General features: G+C 34.2%; 1 long non-coding RNA gene across 1 annotated transcript; it reads left to right on the top strand.

Annotated features, from left to right (window-relative positions):
• The first annotated feature begins 1,275 nt into the window (after positions 1–1,275).
• On the top strand, positions 1,276–5,836 carry LOC103583823. The gene is made up of 4 exons (XR_549901.1): positions 1,276–1,407; positions 2,899–2,965; positions 4,757–4,819; positions 5,734–5,836. It is a non-coding gene; the product is annotated as an uncharacterized LOC103583823 (long non-coding RNA).
• The last annotated feature ends 784 nt before the right edge of the window (positions 5,837–6,620 follow it).

The raw sequence follows: 6,620 nt of genomic DNA, 5'->3' as shown, positions 1-6,620 counted from the left end.
TTTCTTTTTTTTTTTTTTTTTTTTAGCTGCATAGTTGGATACATTCAGTCTGCATTAGCTGCATTGTGTGGATTGATTCAATTTGTGTTCTTGTAACAGACATTGTATTATTTTCAGTCTTTTGCTATTACAAATGATACAGTGATGAATAGCCTTGTACATGTCCATCTGTTTTTTGGTTATTATTTGCCATTTTACCTTTGGGACAGATTCCTAGAAGTGGAATTACTAGGTCAAAGGGTAATTAAGTATGTGATTTTGCTAGGTGTTGCCAAATTCCTCTCCATAGGAGATGTACCATTTTGTGTTTTCAACAGTGTGATAGGCAGAATGATGGCCTCCCAGTGATGTCTATGTCCCTATCCTTATAACCTTTGAAAATGTTAGGTTATATGGCAAAGGAGAATTAATGTCACAGGTGGAATTAAGGTTGCTAATCAGTTGACCTAGAAATGGAGAGAGAATTCTGATTATTCAGGTGGGCCCAATGTAATCACAAGACTCCTTAAACGTGACAGAGGGAGGCAGAAGAGGTAGAACCAGAGAGATGGCAACATGAGAAGAACTCAGCTGACTTTGAAGATGAAGGAAAGAGGTCATGAACTAAAGAATGTAGGTGACCTCTAAAAGTGGGAAAAGACAAGGAAGTGGATTCTCCCCTAGAGCCTTCAGAAAGGAGCAAAGTCCTACCAGCACAGCACCTTGATCTTAGTCCAGTGAGACCTATTTTCACTTCTAGCCTACAGAACTGTAAGACAGTAAATTTGTCTTGTTTTAAGGCACTGAGTTTGTGGTAATTTGTTACAGTAGCAGTAGTAGGTTGATAAAAAACAGTAACGTGTAAGCGTGCTTTCTGGCCTCATCCAGAGTGTATTGAACTTGGATTTTAGTCTGATAGGTGGGAATTGTGTTTCAACCAGTGTTAATTTATAGGAATGAAGCAAAGCATCATCTCTTATGTTCAGAGGCCGTTTGTTTTTCTTTCTTTGTGAACTATTCATATCTTTGTAAAAAATGGATAGCTGGCCTTTTTCTTCTCAATATTTAGGAGCCCTTTATATAATAGGGATGTTATTCCTCTGATGTAAATTGCAAATATTTTTCCATTGTTGATTTTTGCCATTCAAAAACATTTAATGTAATCTGATTTGTCACTCTTGGTCACTCTTGGATTTTTGTTGTGGTTAAGAATGTTTTTTCCATTCCCAAGCATCACCCTTAAAGTAAGAACTGATTCTGCAGAATTCATTCTTAACCATTTACTTTCAGGAAATGTTTTGATGGCACATTACAATCAGAATCAACTAACAGTGGAAAAAACAAGAGAGATTCAGATTTTGAAGGCACAGATGAACCCATTTTTGGAAAGAAGCCCAGGATAGAAGAGTCAATAAATGAAGACTTAAGGTAATATTTCCATAGTCATAAATGTTAGTAACTCTTAATTTAGGTGGTTGCATGACATTTTGAAAATTGCTCATATGTTGATGTTTTATAAAAATATTTGCAAAATATTTAGAGAAATGAAGACAAATATACATTCATACAAGCTTGGAAGTATAGAATACTTATCTAAGTTTGGAGAGCTGGAAGATTATATAGAAAAGACTTACCTTCTAATACTTTAGAACCCAATTTTGAGAAAGAATATTGAAACCTGATTTTTTTAAAAAGAAGAAAAGAAAGCTTTTCTTTATTTGTTAATGTCCCAAGAGGAGGATCACTGGAAGAGTGGAATAAAAGAAAAGAATAAAACTGACCCAGTGGAAGGAACTAGATTTTTCACTATTGCATGTAGCAGTAGAATGGCTGTGAATCTCAAGGCTCCTTGTCAATAAGGGAGATCCATAGATATTTGTGGCTAAAATAGCTGGTATTTTTCTGATTTTGAAAGCTGGAAGTTTATAGAAGTTGATGCCAATATTTTTGGTTGACCTGTTTTCCTCCTGTGATGATATTTACAACTTTCTTCTCCCTTCTTGTGCGCTGTATTCTAGTCTGGCACTATCATGAAGAGTTTACTCTTTTCTGTGGTTTTTTTTTTAACCAGTTAACTGTTGTTATAGCTCATGTACTGTAAATGATGATAGATGTGTCACTAAAATTTTTAAGATGCACCGTTGCCCAAGCTAGTGCAGTAGGTTACAAAATAATATAGGTAGTTTAAAATTGTTGTTGACTATCATTGTAGCTTTTGGTTTTTACCCGAAGTATGACTTTGGGGTTGGGGGAAAGAGCAGCTGGCTGGTACTGGGATCCGAACCTTTTACCTTGGTGTTAAAACACTGCTCTCTAACCAACTGAGCTAACTGGCCAGCTCCTAAGAATGATTATTGACTTAAAGTAAATATCAGAAATATAACAGAGTAATGAATCTAGCATAGAAGTACATCCGTTTTTCTTCAATTTATGCACAGTAGTGTACTTTCAGAGTCTAATCAAGAACACAGATGAGTATATTAGGATTTTGATGAAAATAAGGAACACTTCTATAAATTATAACAACATTTGAATTAGGTTAGTTTATTTTTTACTATGTATTGTGTCATAGTTTTTATAACCAGCTTCGTGTTTTGAAGTAGCAACAGTGTTTTGGAGAGGGACCTTTTATTCAAAATAGTTATTGGAACTAAGCTGACAATTCTTTGAATAATCCACTTGGCAGTCTGTTGTTCTGTATTTGTAATAAAAGATGTTAACTGACCATTCTGAATTCTCAGCATGTATTTGCATAATGTGAAAAAAATTTCTGAATATTCTTTATAGACAGAGTTTTCTGATTTGGAATACTGATAATTGGGCATTATCATTTTCCTTACCAATGTAGATGGGAGGCTTATTATTTAATTACAGAAAAATAATTTATTTTTATGTAACTTTAACAATTTTTTTTTTTAGTTTGGCAGACCTAATGCCCAGAGTCAAGGTACAGTCAGTTGAAACCATTGAAGGGTGTACACATGAGGTAAGCACAAATGTCACACAGTTAAGTATAATAGATGGGATTTTTTCTTTGTACCATTCAGTATGATGATCAGCAAGCAGTTTAGCCTTGAGGGCCTTGGAAACATTAAGTAGTTTCTGTGGTGTATACATAGTCTAGAGGAAGAGCTGGGGCTTTGTAATCAAACCTGGGTTCAGATCCTGGCCCAGTATTTTTCCTAACTACATACAATCTTGGGTAAATTTCTTAATCTCTTTAAACATTGGTTTTTTAATTTGTAAATTTGGAATAATGGGATCTACCTACCTCGTGGAGTGGTTGTGAAGATTATACTAGTATAAGAGAACAAAGTATCCACCACAGAGTAGGTGTGTAGTACATGTTCATTCTCTCACACGTAAGGTCAGGTTGTAGTCTCATTTTTGCAGGTTACTTGCTATTTCATGTCTTGCTCCAATGACTGATAAATTGCAGTTTCTTTAGTCTGCATAAAATAGTGGCTACTGATAGCTTGTGGTATCCATTTATAAGTGAGAATATATACACATAAGGGACATAATGGAACTGTAATACTATTTCCTTCTTGTAAGCCTTTTACCATTACAATATAAATCTTACAACAAGTTATTATTAAAGATAATTGGGGAATCTTATTAAAAGTCTGTTGAATAAGCAGAGTAATCCCAAATTAACAAAAATGGCTTTTGGTATAGATATAGAACCTTATGGTTTTTTTGGTTTTATTTATTTATTTAACCAGTAAGGAGATCACAACCTTGGCACGGTGTGGTCTGCACCACACTCAGCCAGTGAGTGCACCGGCCATCTGTATATAGGATCCAAACCTGCCGCCTCGGCGCTCCCAGCGCCGCACTCTCCCGAGTGAGCCACGGGGCTGGCCCCCCTTATGTTTTAAAATACCTGTTTTTCTACTGAAGGTCCTTTATGTTTCTTTAGAAATAGTACTTAGTTTGGCAGGTGTAATGCCCATTTGATTGTTCATTCAAGATTTATGTTAGACACTATCCATTCATGACTTACGTTAGACACTATCCAATCCTCTGGGCTTACAAAAGATAGAAAAAAAATAAACACAAACAATGCTCTCATGTGGTCAAAAGCTCTTTCTGTGCTCCACAGTTGTCTTTAAGCCTGCCATTCTGTCATCTCCTCTCACTTTCTCAGCAGTTAACCTTATTTCTTACTTTAGAAGCAGCTGATCTCATCTAATGTTTATTTTTTGAGGTTTTGCTCTTAGAAATGATTCCTGCATTCTGTGTATACCTTACTTTGACCTTGTGAACTATTTGTACACTAATTGGTTAGATTCCTACTGTATAGTTAAAACATGTAAACATTGTCATTATTAATTTTTAAGTCTTGGGAATTTAGATATATTTTGAACTCCAGATCTTAATCTTTACTGAAGAAAAATTAATTTTCTCTTTCAGGGAATAGGGAGTATCATTTTATTTCACATAGTTTTCTTTCATGTGGTGACATTACGTTTTATGTCCATTCAGGTTTTTTGAGCATTCATTAATGTCAGGGAGTATACAAGGTAAGGAAAATACAAAAATAGCTAAGATAGGTCCTCAACCTAGACCTTAATAAACACACAGCTTCTTCAGGGAGATAAACTTATAAGCTTTCAATTACATTACCATTGGACAAATACTTAGAAGAGGTATTTTTAAATGTTGAAGCTTTAGCTTTTTGCCCTGTTCTTAATGGCAGTTATCTACAATATCTAAGATATCAGACACTCTTAATTGGTGATTATTTATTTATTTATTTTTGCTTTGACATCAGGTTGCACTTCCTGCAGATGAAGATTATTTGCCACTTAAACCTCGGGTTGGAAAAGCTGCAAAGGTTTGTGCTTTAGGTGATACAGTTTGTACAGTTTTGTGAGACTCTCTTTTCCTTAAAAATCAAAAAATAAACAACTTCAAATGGTATTTTTATACTTCTCAGTGTATACGTAGCAAGAAGAAGCCAACTGGAGAAAATATAGTGAGAAGTAAATCAGTAAACAACCATGCTGGAAACCAGGCATCATGTGATAAGATATTAAAACATTAAAATAATGATTCTGACCCTTTGCATGTATACCAGTTTTGCCTATAGTTTTAGGGGTTTAACAAGCTTTTAATGAAACCCAAACTATGTTTTTATTATGAATTTTGAAGTCCTGATGGACCTTAAAAAGTTAACAGGTTTTTAAGGTTGAATTTTCCAGGTAATTTTTCCTCAATAAAAAAGGCAGTGTGATGACGTAAGCGTGAACTCTTAAAGTCTCATAGATGTATTATTCTGCCCCTGCTGAATGAACTTAAGTGAGGGACTTCACTTTTCGGAGCCTCAGAGTTCCCATCTCTGAAAGGAAATAATACCTTATTTTAGAGGTTGTTGTGAAGATTAATAACAATATATGGAAAATGTGTTGCACAGTGCCTACCACAAAGCGTGTTATTAAAAACATGCTATTAAACACAAAGCATATTATTAAACACACTGCCTTTTTGTTATTAAAAACATGCTTTGTGGTGGGCACTCTGCTACACATTTTCCATCTATTAATTGAAGGATTAGACAGCAGAATTAACTTCTGTGCTATCTTGATGAAGGTTTTTTTATTCTTTCTAATTTTCACTAGTGGTATATTTACTAAATAGAATCATGAAGGAATGCTCCTAGAATGCTTTTGGGATAGCCTCTTTTGATTTTAAGTGTGCTCTAGTGTGGCTATGTGTTTTCCTATAGATTTTAATATTTTGTTTTTATAGGAATATCCATTTATTCTTGATGCTTTTCAAAGAGAAGCCATTCAGTGTGTTGATAATAATCAATCAGTTTTAGTATCTGCACATACATCAGCGGGAAAAACTGTGTGCGCTGAGTAAGTAGCTTTCTTTTTAAATGAAATCTTAAAATCACTTAGTTTTGTTTCTTAACTCATTCTTTAAAAGTTTCAGTTTTTTTTGTTTGATTTCTTCAACTAAAGACGGTTTACTTGTCCCTTTCTATTTTGAATACCGTTAAGTTCTTTTTCTTGACTTATTGAACTGGCCTCCAGTACAGTGTTTAATAGAAATAATGAGGCGGGCATCCTTGCTTTGTTCCTGATACTAGGGGGAAAACACTCAGTCTTTCAGTATTAAGCATATTACCTGTCGGTTTTTCATAGATGCATTTTATCAGTTTTAGGAAGTTCACTTCTATTCCTTCTACAGAGATTTTGTCAAATGCTTTTTTTCTATCTATGGAAACAATGAGTTTTTTTGTTCTGATAATATAATGAATTACATTGATTGGTTTTCAAATGATAAAACATCCTTAGATAAACTACACTTGATCATGATGTATAACCCTACTACTGTATTGTTGGATTTGATTTGTTAAAATTTTAAGAATGTTCTCAGCTGTGTTTATGAGGAGTGTTGGTTTTTAGTTTTATCGTATGACTTTCAGGTTTTGGTATCAGGGTAATGTTTGCCTCTCTGTTTTTTTCCTGAGTAATCTGGTTAGAGGTCTATCAATTCTATTGATCTTGACCTAAAAAAACAGCTTTTGACTTCATTGATTTTTCTCTGTTCTGTTTTCTATCTCGTTGATTTCTATTCTGATCTTTGTTTTCTTTCTTCTACATTGAACTTCATTTTTTCTACACTGA

This window comes from Galeopterus variegatus, unplaced genomic scaffold (genome assembly GCF_000696425.1).
Source record: "Galeopterus variegatus unplaced genomic scaffold, G_variegatus-3.0.2 Scaffold28903, whole genome shotgun sequence".
Lineage (NCBI taxonomy): Eukaryota > Metazoa > Chordata > Mammalia > Dermoptera > Cynocephalidae > Galeopterus > Galeopterus variegatus.
Note: the sequence above shows the minus strand (reverse complement) of the source record. Positions and strands in the feature narration are given on the sequence as shown.